The sequence below is a fragment of the Rosa chinensis genome, chromosome 7, assembly GCF_002994745.2.
Source record: "Rosa chinensis cultivar Old Blush chromosome 7, RchiOBHm-V2, whole genome shotgun sequence".
In the NCBI taxonomy this organism is placed as follows: Eukaryota; Viridiplantae; Streptophyta; class Magnoliopsida; order Rosales; family Rosaceae; genus Rosa; species Rosa chinensis.
The window spans coordinates 3,741,710-3,756,895 of NC_037094.1; positions in this window are offsets into that span (position 1 = coordinate 3,741,710).

The following is a 15,186-nucleotide window of genomic DNA, read 5'->3' on the forward strand; positions in this document are numbered from 1 at the left end:
AAAGTAAAAGGCTTCAACTTTCAAGCTGCAATAAGTTCAGCAATTAAGCAGATGCTTTTTTTGCTACCAAATAAGATTAATTAAATAATTCAAAACAAGCTGAAACTCTTTACAAATGGAACAAATGCATGTTTCTAGAGGTTTTCAACTTGATTTCTAGCTAAATAAGATGGGAAATTAAGTAAATGCATGTTTCAACTTATGAAGTTACAACCTTTAAGAACATAGTAAGGAAAAACTAAGCAAAGATTAAAGCTAAAACCTTCCCATCTCTGAGGTCATCATTAGTGACAATCTTTACGCAGAAGCTTGGAAATTCCTCTGGAAATTTTCCCTTTCTACGTCTCTGGCTGGAACAAGAAGCTAACAGACGTGAAGATGTAGCCATTTGAAGCTCAAAGACTCAAACTTTGAAGGCCTTTTGTTTTTGGAGGAGGCCTTATTTCAGGTCTGTCACACTACTACTCAGTCTACTCTTCCAGAGGCCAGAGTTGTAATTTTAATGAAGCAGTTACTGAAGGAATTGTGTCCTAAAACAATCATTTTGATGTAATTATTATTGTAATTATTATTAATCAAAAGGGCAAGTTTATTGTTCATTGCTTATATTTGATATTTGATTGAACAAGGTCCAAGGAATATGAGTTAAAGAGAAAGTAATCTAAAGAGTTAGATGTGTGAGACCTTTACTCTTTCACACTCTTATCCTAAAAAGTTCCTAGTTATAGGATTATCACTTGGACATTGATAATCCGGAAAGACTAGCACATACTATGTATGCTCAATATGGAGGATGATATGTCTCTTGTCATTTGTGTAGAGACACTAATATAAGTATGTGGGTGCTCTTAGTTTAAAGAGTACACTGAACGCGATCATTAGAGTTCTCGTATGGAGTCTTACTTACATGTCAAACTTGAACTCTAAATTGCAATAATACAAATTAGTCCTTTGACCTGAGACACCATAGTTGTCTTATGAGTGAATGGATTATCTCTTGATGATGCAATAATATTGTGTCCCTTAATGGATATAATAGATGCATTCATTGGTATAATCAATTCGGTCATGGAGACATGTGAGTGTACAATAAGGAATCTCTATCCTTAAGTAAATAAGGTGTATGTTCAAAGATGTGATTCAATGAGTCTTTGGCCAAAGCATTGAATGAGATTAAAAAGGAGTTTTTAATCACGTTCTAAGAATCACATAAGAATGAAAATCACATTAGGGGATTGACATATCAATTCCATACCCCGATGATGTGATTTAGAACATAGTGTTAGAGAAGGACCGTATTGTATTGTAATTCCAATTGAATAGGTTCTTTGTCATTCTACATTAACTAGGGTAGTCATGATATGTTGCAAGACGTCACTCATGACTTGTGAAGTCCCCGAGGATTAATAAACATTTATAATCCTAATAACAAGGGAGAATCAAAAATGGAGTTTTTGATTCGTAAACAAAATAGAATGGTTTCTATAAACTTCACTGCCTTGTTAATTAGAACCTAAGAGATCGCACACCATATAAGTGGATCCTTGAGATTGTATATGAAGAAGATTAAACAAGAGTTGGTTATGACCAAATAATTAATTCGATTTATTATTTGGACATAATTAGGTTTTTCGGGTAAAACCGAACCTATTGGGCCTAAACGATTGTCGGGCTTTTTCGTGTGGACTTGGGCTTCACTAAATGAGATTTAAATGAAAGCCCAAGACACATTTTTAGTGCCCAATAACAAGTATGGACCAGCCAAAATATTGGCTTTATGAAAGTCAATATTTTCTTTTAGTAATTGGAGTTATTTCCTATTATATAAAAGTGAAAGCATGGACAAAGAGAATATGTGTGTCTCCACACTATTATTTTCAGATTTGAGAGAGAGAGAAAGAGTTCTCCCTTGGTCCATTACCAAATTAAAGGAAAGAAGAACACTTGCATAATTTCTTCTTTACTTTCATCTTTCTTCATCTCTTGATTCACTTGGTGAAGATCCTTAGAGGCCATATCCTTTTGTGGCTTTACTTGTTACATCAAAGAGAAGATTACAAGCACAAGAAGGAGTACAAGAAGGAGTTCTTAATCCAAGGTGCTTCAAGGTGGAGGAAACACACACAAGGAGAGATCAAGGAGAGGAACTTTGGTGGTTCACTTGGATCGGATTAAAATCACGCTCCAAGGGTGAGTAGAACATAAACTCCCTCTTTGTTCTTCCTTACTTTGCATGCTATGTTTATATACATATCACAATAAGCCAAGATCATGGGTTAAAGGAATGGATTTTATGTTTAGTTAGTAGTTTAATGGTTAAACTAATTCCGCACTAATTAAAAAGTTTTGAAATCCATCCATTCCTTCAGTTACTTCCTTGGCAAATGGGTCCAAAGCTGTTCTGAACTAGAATCTTCACCGTTCGTTTAAGTTTTGCATCAATGGTGTAGATTGAGTGAGCATAGACAAAAGATGTTGGGATGACCATTTTACCCTGTTCAAGTTCAAACAATAGCTTGTGATTTTGTGGAGAATTGTGCTTGTAATGCCTACACCTAATCATCACTTATCAGTTATAGCTTATGAGATCTTGGATGAACTCAAGCTCCTTATAAGCTTAACATTGAGAACAAAAGGGTTTGTCATCCACAGTGAGAATTCCACGAGTTTAGGGACTATACTTTGCATTAATAATGTAGTTACCTTTAAGTTTGACATATGAGCTTTAATATTTCTATGGGGTTTAAGGCAGTAATGATGTTTTAATCCCAAGTGAATCCAATTGCATTTTACGTCTACTCAGGAAACTAATCGTTTATTTCGACTATTGATCCATGTGTTTGTAATGATCATATATCTATTGAGAAGACTTTGTGCTAGCATAACTTCTAGGTGAAGAAAAAAGTAGTTACGAAATCAAACACACCTTCATTAGACAAAGTTAATCTAGTGAGACAGAGGAATTGATATCTGCATATAAATTGTACCAAAATCCAACCAAAAGCGCTCACTTTTTCATTGACAGTAATATCATCACAGTAGCTTTCAACTCTATCTAATACTAAGCCTTTCCTCAAAATCTATCTTACTTCCTCATATCTAACCTCTAAAAAACATTGCTGTTGTGTTTCTGCTGATTGAAATCCTCAATGGTATGTTGTGGAACCACAAACAGTTCAAATGCATGGTTAAACTAAAACATGAGCTTGTCTTCACTTTCCTCATCTAGCTTATTGATCTTCACTTTGGCTCGGATTATGGAAACTTTGAATGTACGCTCCTCTATCAACTCAAAGACACAGACATCATGTACTTCCAGATAATTGTCCTCCTTAAATGCCTTCCAACCAGCACCTGAAACTCTTGCATATAGTTTGTGCTCACTGTTTTCACCAACAGTGCATTGAGCAGTCCAAACTCTCTCCTATTAAATTTGTAGGGTCACATTGCATGAAGTGCCTGGTCTGCAGACATGTTCCTTGGCAAGAGATGGACTAATATACTGCTAATATAACAAAAGATAAGTGGATTACTTGAAGAAGTGAATTTGAATTCTCACATCACACCCTCGAGAATACATCAAATTCGTGAAGTAAATTGGCTTGCTCCTTGTGCTTTTCAATTAAAGGTTAATACTGATGGTGCTGCTCGTGGGACGCCAGGGCTTGTAGGCTATGGAGGTATTTTTCGTGATCACTTGGGTAATTGTATGGGTTGTTTTGCTAGTTCCATAGGTATTGCTACTGCCCTAGAAGTAGAGCTTCAAGCCATTATTCATGCAGTTACGATAGCATCAGGAAAATGATGGACTTCTCTCTAGATTGAGCGTGATTCAGCGGTAGAAATTCACTTTTTTGCCAATAAAAATTGCTTAGTCCCTTGGCGTCTATCTGTTGATTGGGTCAATTGTTGTACCATTCTCTCCTCTATGCATGTACGATTTTCACATGTTTATCGAGAAGGGAATCCAGTGGCTGACTGCTTAGCTAACTATGGGGTGGATCATGAGGGGAATTATTGGTGGGACTCTTGCCCTCCTTGTGCTTCAGCTGCCTTTGTTCGCAATCTGCAAGGTTTACCAAATTTCCGTATTAGCTAATTCTATGGTGCTTGATAGACTTCATGAAAAGGTGGGCTTGGGTTATGGTGGTTTCTGCTGCATAGTTGCTGATGAACTATAGGTGTGTTCCATATATGTGGTTACTGCATGGTCACATATATTTGCATGGTTAATTACTGCATGTCCTTTTTCTATCCATCAGTTTGTAACTATTGCTTAGTGCTCACTTTGAGTATTTTACTTCATTTTGTTCTCAGAGAGGTTTTGGTTCATGTCCCCCTCTTTCTTCTTGTATTTTCTTTTCTTTTATTAATAACATAAAATAGAGGGATGGGTGGTGGGTTCCCGGTTGCGATGGCCCCCTTTCTTTCGAGATTGTGGGTGGGTGCCAGTCATCCCAAATCGGCTATCGCACAGGAACTAATATCGCCTAATCCTCTATTAATTAAAAAAAAAAATTCACATTACACAAAATAGGGTTGTTGAGAAGAGCTTACCGCGCCAGAGTGATGTCGCCTAAAAGCAAGCGCGCAATTTAACCCTGAAATATCGTTAGTAGTATAAGCAAATAGGGATCGTTCTATCCGGGGATTGAGGGTACACTTGTAATTGTGAAACAAATAAAGAAAAGTATTATTCACAAAAATAAAATAAAGAATATAAATATATACAATTGTATAAACAAATAAAGAATTAAAATAATAAAGTATTATTTACAAAAATAAAATAAAGAATAGAAATATATACAAGTAACAAAATAAAAAGGGGGGGGGGATTTAAGAATTATAGAATTGAAAATTAAAATAAAGAAAATAAAGAAAATGTAAAAACATATATACAAGGGTGGAACGCAAGGAACAAAGATTAAACCCAAGTTTATCATTGAATTTGAATTAACCCTACATTGTTCTTCCAAGTCATGTGAGAGGAGTTGATCATGTGAAACATTCGAAAGCAAATGATTTCCCATATTTTACTTTTCAATGCTAATTAACCTAAGCGAAAGCACCTAGATTAATCCTATCAAACATGCAATCAAGCCCTAGAAAGCTAGTCAATCATGACATGTTCAACGCATTAGACATAGAGAAAGGCTATCAACTCAAGTGTACAACTTAGTATGAATAAGTTCACCTAATTGCAATCCTCTTCAATTGAATTCGATTTTTGTCCAAAACCTTTACTACTTTGATTCAAGTTTACACAAAACGAAAAGTCGATTTCATGTTCTTAAACCTAGCACCAATTACATGCAAATCCTATAAGTGTCGACCCAAATAAGATAAACATATAAAAGTTTTCTATCAAGCAAATTCAATCGAACAATCACACATAAGCAACTTTGGAATCACAACATAAGAATCGAAATTCTTTATTTAAACATAGAAGTTGGGTTTAAACTTTACCCTAAACATTATTGTTAACTAGAAACAAATTCATATGAATTCAAACAAGGAAAACAAAAGATCATTACAAGGAAAAAGAATGAATTACACCGTGAGGGGAGATGGAGATGGAGAGCTTGAACGTTGGAATCTTGAATCTTGGAAGCAAGTCTTCAAGGTGGACGATGGAGGCTATGTCCTCACAGCTTCTTCTTCTTCTCTTTACTTGAAAATGCAAAACTAAGAACTAGAGAATGGAGAGAAAAATGGAGAGGAAATGGAGAGACAAAGAAGATGAGATGGATGAAGGAAGATTTGGGAAAATGGAAAGGAAATGGAGAGACAAAGAAGATGGAATGGGTGAAGGAATTGGTGTAGGAAATGGTGACTAAGGAAAATGGAGAGGAAATGGTGAGACAAGGAGATGAAATGGATGAAGGAATGTGTGACTAAGGAAAATGGAGAGGAAATGGTGAGACAAGAAGATGAAATGGATGAAGGAATTGGTGACTAAGGAAAATGGAGAGGAAATGGTGAGACAAGAAGATGAAATGGATGAAGGAATGTGTTTTAGAATGAGAGGAGAAGGTGTTTATATAGGGAAGAAAAAGAAGAGTGAAATGATGAGTGGAAGAAAAATAATGAAAGTGGAGTATGAAAGTGATTTGTAAAATATGGAAAAGAAAGAGAAATGATGAAATGAAACCAAAGCATGAAGGTGCAGCAACATGGAAGTGATGATGATCTATTAAAGAGATTGTCGAAAAAATATATCCAAGGAAAAAGAGAAAAGCATCTAGCTTTCTTCATGTGGGTGGGAAACATGAATATGTGGTGTTGAGCTGTTTTCAGGTCAATTTCTTCCCCTTTATTCCTTCAATTATTTCTCCAACAAGACTTCATTATATGCCTTCGACTTCTTCATATGAAATGTTCCACTATGAGTGTAGATCATCCTGACAAATTTTCAGAGCTTCAATCCATGTGGTTGGGCCGGAAATGCTGCTGGACCTCTTACAGGTCCAGTTTTCCGGTTTTACTTCTGTAGAAAATTGGGCTGATTGTTTGAAGGCCTTCCACTCATATTTTTCTCTGGCACTCTTCATAAGAAATGATCCTTTAGGTGTCTAGAATGGATCTGGAAGGTTTCAGCTCATTTGAAGTTCATTTGGTCAGGCGGCCGCTCCTTCTTCTTTGCTTGGCTTGGTTTCTCCTAGCCGGAGTAGGAATATGTGTAAAATTGACATTTTAGTACATTTCCATTTTTCTCCACCATTTGTAGGTAAGTGTGGACATAATGCTCATTTCACCATCATTTACTCCAATGTACCTAAGAAAATAGAAATTGAGTTAAAAATCGATTCGTTAAGGAATTAACTAAGCAAAATGTGAGGAATTAACTATTAAAATATCACATTAAAATGCTCCTATCACAGAGCTAATATATGTAGCTGTTATTCTGAGCATAAGAAGTGGCTTGTCAGATTTGAAACTAGTAGCTGTGGAAAGATCATTTTGGTTTTCATCAGTCGAGGATCCAGAGGAAGTTCGACTGGTTCTAGGCTTCTAGCCTCTAAATAGGCAGGAGGCCGGGGTGTTTGGATTAGCTCCTGTTCTTTTCCTTTTTGGCACTCATGTTTAATTCCAGTGATCAATTTCAACACAAATCATGTCCATGACACAGGAAAAACCAGATAAAAGTTCTAAATGAAAACTTACAAAAACAAAAACACAAACACACATACCTCTTCCATGAATAGGGTAGTCTATTTCCATATCATTCCAGTGAAAAAGGCGTACTAGGAAATGGGAATGTTTGCCTTCATAGGTGAACAATGCGAAGTAGCCTTGGTCCAGCGAGTAAAAGTTTGCAAACTCTTGCCACCCCTTGTGTAACCACATTCGACTACCACAAACTGACCTTTTCACTTTAATTGGCCACCATGTCCCACAATTTGGAGCCTTGAGGAATATGGAATCTGCCATACAATGTCCATACTTCTTTACGACTGTCTCAGGAAGTTCCTGTGCACTAAAACCTAGTCAAATTGAGATGTCTACGACTTTACATAACTGCATTATGCAACAATCAAGACCAATTAATCGAACTTAGTAAACAACATGTGTCTAATCATCAATATTTTATATTTAGATAGCATTTCCAAATCAAGCTTCACACTAATACTAATAGCATAGTTAAACGCCTGCATTGCTAAAAAGTGAAGCCTATGAAGTAAAATGCATTGAACCTAAACCGAAACAAGCCATAAATCGAGGTCATATATATGTGGTAAAATTAGGAAGTTACCACTACCATTTACACTTCACCAGTAAAGATTGGATGTACCACAAAGGCACAGATTGAGCACAAGTGCATTGCAAGCAGAAATTTCTTACTTTCCGACCAAAATAGAAACCAGAAATTAACCGAGTATAACTACAAGATGTTGTAGTAAAAATGGAATTGCAGAGGGAATTAATGGGAGAATTGTAGTAGTATTATTGATAATAGAGGCCCTATATATATGGATTTACGGAGTACACAAAAGGTAATAGAATCCAAACATAATTAGGAAATCTAGAACCTTTTCCTATTACAACTCTAAGACTAAACCCTAGTTTGAAGAGGCACACATGATGTCGACTTCTTTCAACACTCCCCCTTGTGCCACTCAAACTTGGTGATGACGCTTTGATCGCTGCCTCACTAAAAACCTTGCCAGGTAACAAAAACCCTATGGGACAAAAATAACCCTGGTCTAAGGACAAAAAGAGTACAACACGTCCTTCACTCTTCGAGATCGAACATGTAGACATCATACCTCCCCCTGATTGCTACAATCATGGGAGTTTGGATAACTTTCTCAATCTGATGCTCTTCACATGTTTCTCGAATGTGGATTTAGGTAATGACTTAGTAAATAAGTCCGCTACATTATCCTCAGATTGGATTTGATTTACTTCAATATTTAGAAGTGCTTGTTGTTGCTGATTGTAAAAGAACTTAGGCGATATATGCTTGATGTTGTCGCCCTTGATGAAACCTAATTTCATTTGCTCAATACAAGTTGCATTATCCTCATAAATGCATGTAGGTTCATCTGTGGTAGACTTCAAACCACAAGTTCCTCGAATATATCTAATTACAAACCTTAGCCATATGCATTCATGCACAGCTTCATGTAGAGCAATAGTCTCTGCATGATTCGAGGAAGTAGCAACATTGTAGACCTCCAAGATATCGCGGTGCTTCCCATAGTAAAGACATAACCCATTTGGGAGCGACCTTTGTGAAGGTCAGAGAGATACCCTGCAACAGAAAACATCACCATCGTTTTGGTGTAAGGGAGGAGGATGACGCCGGCCACCCTTGGCTGTGGCAGCTTTGCCGGTCATGGCGTCTTGGACAGCGCCTCTTGGGCTAATGAGATCCATTCTCATTCTTCGGTCATTCTTTTCTCTCTGTAGGGATAGAACAAGCCCATATCTATCGTACATTTTAAGTAACGAAATATTGTCTTTATACCAGTCCAATGGCGTTGCGTTGGCGCAGGGCTACATCTAGCCAACAAGTTCATAACAAATGAGGTGTCAGGTCTTGTATTGTGTTAAGTACAATAATGCTCCTATTGCACTTAGGTAAGACACTTCTACCAATTAACACGTCTTCGTCATCATCCCTGGGACGAAACGTATCCCTCTTAGGGTCAAGACTACAGACGACCATGGGAGTGCATCTTTGACTTTATCAAAATGCAAAGCATTTATTGACACGGTATACAAGTTCTAAATCTAGACAAAACCTTGTTCTCCCAAGGTCTTTCATCTCAAACTCGGATTTCAGGTGTTCAGCGGTTTCCCTTAACTCTCAACGGTTCCAATTATGTTTATCAACATAAACCGCGACAATTGCAAATCCGGAACTTGTCATAGAAACGTGTGGGCATAGTTCAACATATCTCTTCCCAATCAAACAGTCACTTTAGTGAGCGTTTCAACCTCGTTGCAAACGCTCTCCATGGTCTAGAGCCACTTGACTTGAGTTAATGAAGTTCACAAGAACCTTCATAATATTCCTTATCTAGATCCCCATAAAGATACGTAGTGACCACATTCGTAAGCTGCATGTTCAGTTATTCGGAAACTACCAAACTGACAAGGTAGTAGAGTGCAATGACATCCATTATGAGAGAATATGTCTTCTCGTAGTCGATTCCAGGGCATTTTGTGAGAAGCCTTGCGCCATAAGGCGATATTACCATATCTTTTTCTCATCACGCTATCTAACGAAGACCTATTAATGTCAATAGGTTTTATGTTAGGATGTGTTGGCATCTCAAGCCCGAAATCCTTCATCTTCGTTAGTGAATCCAATTCAACCTGGATCGCATCTTTCCATTTAGACCAATTTTCTCTATGTTGGCATTCTTCAATGGAGTAAGGTTCGATGTCATTGGTCCCAATAATTCCACGTCTTCATGTACACTAGTGTAATTCGTAAAGATCTCTATATTCTCAGGAATTGGTTCTAACATTGAGGCGTCCCCCAACGATGTCTCTTGGACATAAGCACAATCCAGAATATTCTCATGAGACGGATTTTAAGTATCAATGATCAATGGATCAAGTTGTGCCAAACTCGCTCTCTTCCTAGGGTGAGAATCCATCGAACCTATGGGTCTCCTACACTCTCTAGCGGAACCCATGGCCTATGACGCCATTATGCCACTTTGTGGCGTCACCATACCACCATCCATGGTAGTGGTGCCATACCCATCTCCTCTAGGTGGCAGCATGTCCTCTTATGGGGACATCAATCCTTGCAGACATGTTTGCAGCAGATATATGTGATCTCGTCATTTTTAGGGGATCAAGATGAGACATAGTGGGGACATACCACGACAATTCATGTCGTTCCTGTTGAACATTGACGTTCTAATCTCCCCCTAATGACGGGAAGACTGTCTCATCAAAGTGACAATTCGCAAATCCAGCGAAAAAGAGATCGCCTATCAAGGGTTCTACATAGCGGACTTATCATTGTAATGACTCATGTTGATGCGATGTGGCGGCGAAATTGGCACATAAACCACACAATCAAATATGCATAAGTACGAGATATTAGACTTGAACCAAGTCACTAGCTGTAATGCAAATAAAAGTTGAGTGGTTGTTATGAGTCGTAGACGAATTAGCATAGTTGCATGCGATATTGCATAACCCAAGCGGAAATACTGGTGCACATTACCGATGTCCGGGCTACCATTGTAGTCTTTTAATGGTGGTTTTTCCGTGAGACCAATTGGGTATGTACATGAGAATATGATACTTGATATCAATACCCAATGATATGCAATAGTCATCAAAAAATTTTGATGTAAACTCTCTAGCATTTTCAAGTCGAATTGACTTAACGGGATGATCCGGGTAGTGAGCCGGTAGCCATATGATTTGGGCTAGGAGTTCATCTTAAGCAACATTACGAGTGGATGATAGCGCGACATGTGACCAGCGTGTCCGCATATCAACCAACAGCATAAAACATCTAAGCAGTCCGCAAGTTGGTTGAATCGATCCACAAAATCCCTTTGGATTCTATGTAAGAATGGAATTATTTTTTTAGTGTCATTTGCATAGGATGGTCTTGATCCTAAAAAAAACAGTCTTTATAGAACGAAAGATTGGCCTTATAATCAACCAATGAAGGTTTTGGTTGAGCCACAATGTCACAATTTACTCTGAGAAGTAGAGAGAGGAGCCAAGTCTCCATACATGGCATCAAAGCCATGATTTTGCCCTAGGGAGATCACGGCGCCGGCGTTGGCCGGCCGACATGGCAGTGGAGCTCCAAGGCGCCGCGGCGGTGCAATGCTCTCTTTGAATCGACTTTTGATTCTTACTTCTCTTCATTCTGAAGAAGAGATGTCCGTGTGAAGTCTTTAGTATCACGGATCATCATATCACGACCTAGGTGTCCCAAACGGTCATGTCAAAGCCTATATGTGTCAGAATCCCATAAGTCATCTCTCATGACATGGTTGGATTCAATAACTCGAATAGTGGTTGCATACAACCCACTAGAGTGACACATAATTTTCTCTAATACTCGTTTAGTCATTAGAGGTGATGCAAATGAACTCTTGTCCATTCTCACAATGTGTTTCCACATGAAAACCATTGGCTTTTATATCTTTCAAATAAAGTTCGAATTAAGGTATGTCCAAGTCATTAAGTAAAAGAATCGACACTTTATTAATAGCCAATGATTACATCAAAGTTTCTTAACCAAAGTCTAATCCAAAATAAAAATTGAACTTAGACAAATCATAGTCACTCAATCTGTTTGGTAATTCCAATCAAATATGACCGGGGAAGTAGAGAGAGATGTCAGTGGAGCGAGGCTCTCTTAAGTACCACTAATCTCAATCACTTTCCTAGACATCATACTTCATTGGATGCGCCACTTAAGAAAGAGTTAATACAAAATTGTCATTTATTGATTAAGGCATAATTGCCATTACATAATTCTTGGAAAAATAAAAGACTATTCGAAATAAAAATCTGCCGCATTTTGTCTTCATCGCCAGATTTAAAGTCTTTTTGAACTCGATGTCTTGATCACCATTGATCAAGTACTCCATAAAACATAATGTAAAGGATGCTCTCTTGATTGAGGCGTATTGACGGAATATAAATGGTCTCTAGGACCATTGGCGTTGGAATAGTGACACCATGGCCAAAAGTGGCGCCATGGTGTCCAACCCCCAACCCTCAACGTCATGACTCCTTTGGTCATGTATTTGCCAACTTTGGCGATTACCTTCATGAGCATGTTGATCATATCATCCACGGCGACTTCTTCTAGCCATTGAACGGTGCTCATGGTAGCCATCTTAAGGCCTACCATATTTTTCATTCACAAAGTTCGTGGCTATGCCTTTCAACACATGACATAGCTCCAATTAGCTTATGAAAATTTGTGATCCGTCTTGCGTTTACATGAGTCCGGAATAAATCAGAGGACCTCATAGCATAGATAGGGAAGGTATTGAGGGTTTTCTCAATCAATTGTTTTTTTGTGATAGTTTTTCACAGGTATGCATCAATGTCTGATGCGGAGAGCTTCCAAACAATATTCCATAACTTTGTCAAAGTTAGAGAAGCAGAGATAATTCCATCATGCTTCTAAGTTTGGAAAATTGTGAATGTTGTTAAAACATTCACGAAGCGCTACCCAAAGGTTTCTAGCGCTATCCTCATTCATGTACTCAAACTGGAGTGCCATCTCCATGTGGCGCTTTATCAGGGTAAGTGCCCTGGAATTATCTATCTCAGTTTGTGAGTCTTGAGCGGTTCCTTTAAAACAGGGCACTTGGATTGTAGGCAATAAATATCCCGTGCCCGTAGAATCCAATGGAGTAAAATCGAGCTCGTTCAAGTTTGATATCCAAAAAGGAGAAATAAGAATGGATTAGTTTCGGAGTCAATGCTTCCACGAAAACTAATATTAAGATTTCCGAGCCTTAATGCTACCAAGATATAGATTTCTAAGAAATTTGGATTAGACAAAAACAATGATGTTTTAATATGGTCACAATTTGATGCTTGCAGACGCTCGTAGTCCGAATATTATGAACACTCTTAGTTCATTGATTACCAACGCTTTTAGTTCATTTAGCGTGAATGCCTACAATTCCGCTTATTAAATACTCGAACCCATGTTCGTTTATTTCAAATCCTGCAGCAAATAAAGGAATTTAAAAGACAAGAAACCAGAAACTTTAATCTTAAAAACTTACTTGTTGTTTCGGGGTTTGAGTCACATGCGTGTTGATGCAGGCGTGATGGAGCAAAGCTAACCGAGGAGATGATGAAGCGAGGCTTGCAGCGGTGGTGACGCTTCAATCCTATGCTAGGATTGCAGTGGCTGTTCGATCCTAAGTTAGGATAGCAATGGTTGTTCGATCCTAAGCTAGGAATGCAACCGGTTTGCAATCCTGGTCGTGGCAAAGGGCTAGAATGCAGGGCTGCAGTGAGTTGCAGGGCAGCAGGAGCTGCAAGCTTGAGGGCGAGTTGCTTGCTGGCTGGCAGGCGCACGGGCACGCTGGGTGTGCGATAGGAGCGCAGGGGCAGCAGGGACGCTGTAGGGAAGCAGCGCGCAGGTGTGAGAGCAGGGGCAAGCTGGGCGTAGGGCTAGCTGGCAGGCGGGGCAGTAGGTGGCCAAGGGTAGGCTCAGTCGTGTTTGGGTTCTTGCAGCAGTTTTGGTGAAGAGAGTTTTTAGGGTTTTTTTTTTCTCTTTTAGGGCTAGGGTTATGGCTGGTGCTGATAATGTGTTGTAGTAAAAATGGAATTGCAGAGAAAATTGATGGGAGAATTGTAGTAGTATTATTGATAATATGGGCCCTATATATAGGGATTTACAGAGTACACAAAAGGTAATAGAATCCAAACATAATTAGGAAATCTAGAACCTTCTCCTATTACAACTCTATGACTAAACCCTAGTTTGAAGAGGCATACATGATGTCGACTTCCTTCAACACAAGATTCATTTTAGCGCTTTTTAGTCGTCTTTTTTTTAGTGGTTTCATAAAACATGTAAAGGTTTCAACTTTCAAGTTGCAAATGGTTCAGGAGTTAATTGGAACATGTAAAGGTCTCAACTTTCAAGCTGAAAATAGTTTAGGAATCAAGCAGAACATGTAAAGGTCTCACCGTTGAAGGTAAAGAAAATGAAAAATGAAGCAAAATGCATGTTTCAAGTAAAAAAAAAAGTTACAAGCTTTGAGAAGAGTAATAAAGTTACAACCTTGTCATCTCGGAGATCGTTAGCAGTGACAATCTTCAGGCAAAAGCTTGGATAAGCCATAGGACGTGGAAATGTAGCCATCTACTCTCTGCACAAAAGCTTCAAACTTTGAAAGCCAAAATCTTTTGGGTAAGAGAAGTGAGAGGAAGAACTTGAAAATGAAGCCGGGCCTGGGCAAATGGGTCATTTTACGGTCTAACCAGGGCTGAACTTCTTAGAGCTGAAAATGACCATTTTATCCTCTTCTGCATAATTCACTTCACAGCACCAAGGGAGGGTTTCACCGACGCATTATTGGTCGAAAAAAAATGCCCTAATGTGTGTATTTTTCTTTTGTTATGGATGGCTTTTAGCAAAGAACAATATGTGTGTCAATTTTATTTTTTTTGGCTAAGGGTGGCTTTTAGTGATGAAATTGTTCATCGTTAAAGGTGCATCTCTTTTTATTTTATTTTTCTTGTGGCATTTTATGGATTGAGTTATTGGCGACAAAGGTATATTTATTACTATTGTGCTACGGGTGGCAAAAAATTGCAAGAAGCCTAGACCACACACACCTTACAAAATCCAACCACAACTGCGCGCTCATCTTTACTCAGCAATGTCATAATACTTCAAAAATTTTCCTTGAGATGGATGCTTAACTATTTCTGACCTCAAAAACAATTTTTGCTGAGTTTACACCTCACAAGTCACAAGTCAAACATATGCTGTGGAACCATGACTAGTTCATGTTCTTAGTTAATAAAAATTGGATGATAACAGCTTCTTCTTAGCTGAATAATCTTGGCCTTCCAGATTGACTTAACTCGTTAATCTTCACTCTAGATCGGAATATCGAAACTCTGAATTTACATTCCTCTATAACTCAAGTACACAGACATCACCTTCTTCGAGATGATTCCTTAAATGCTTTCCAACCAGCACCTTTA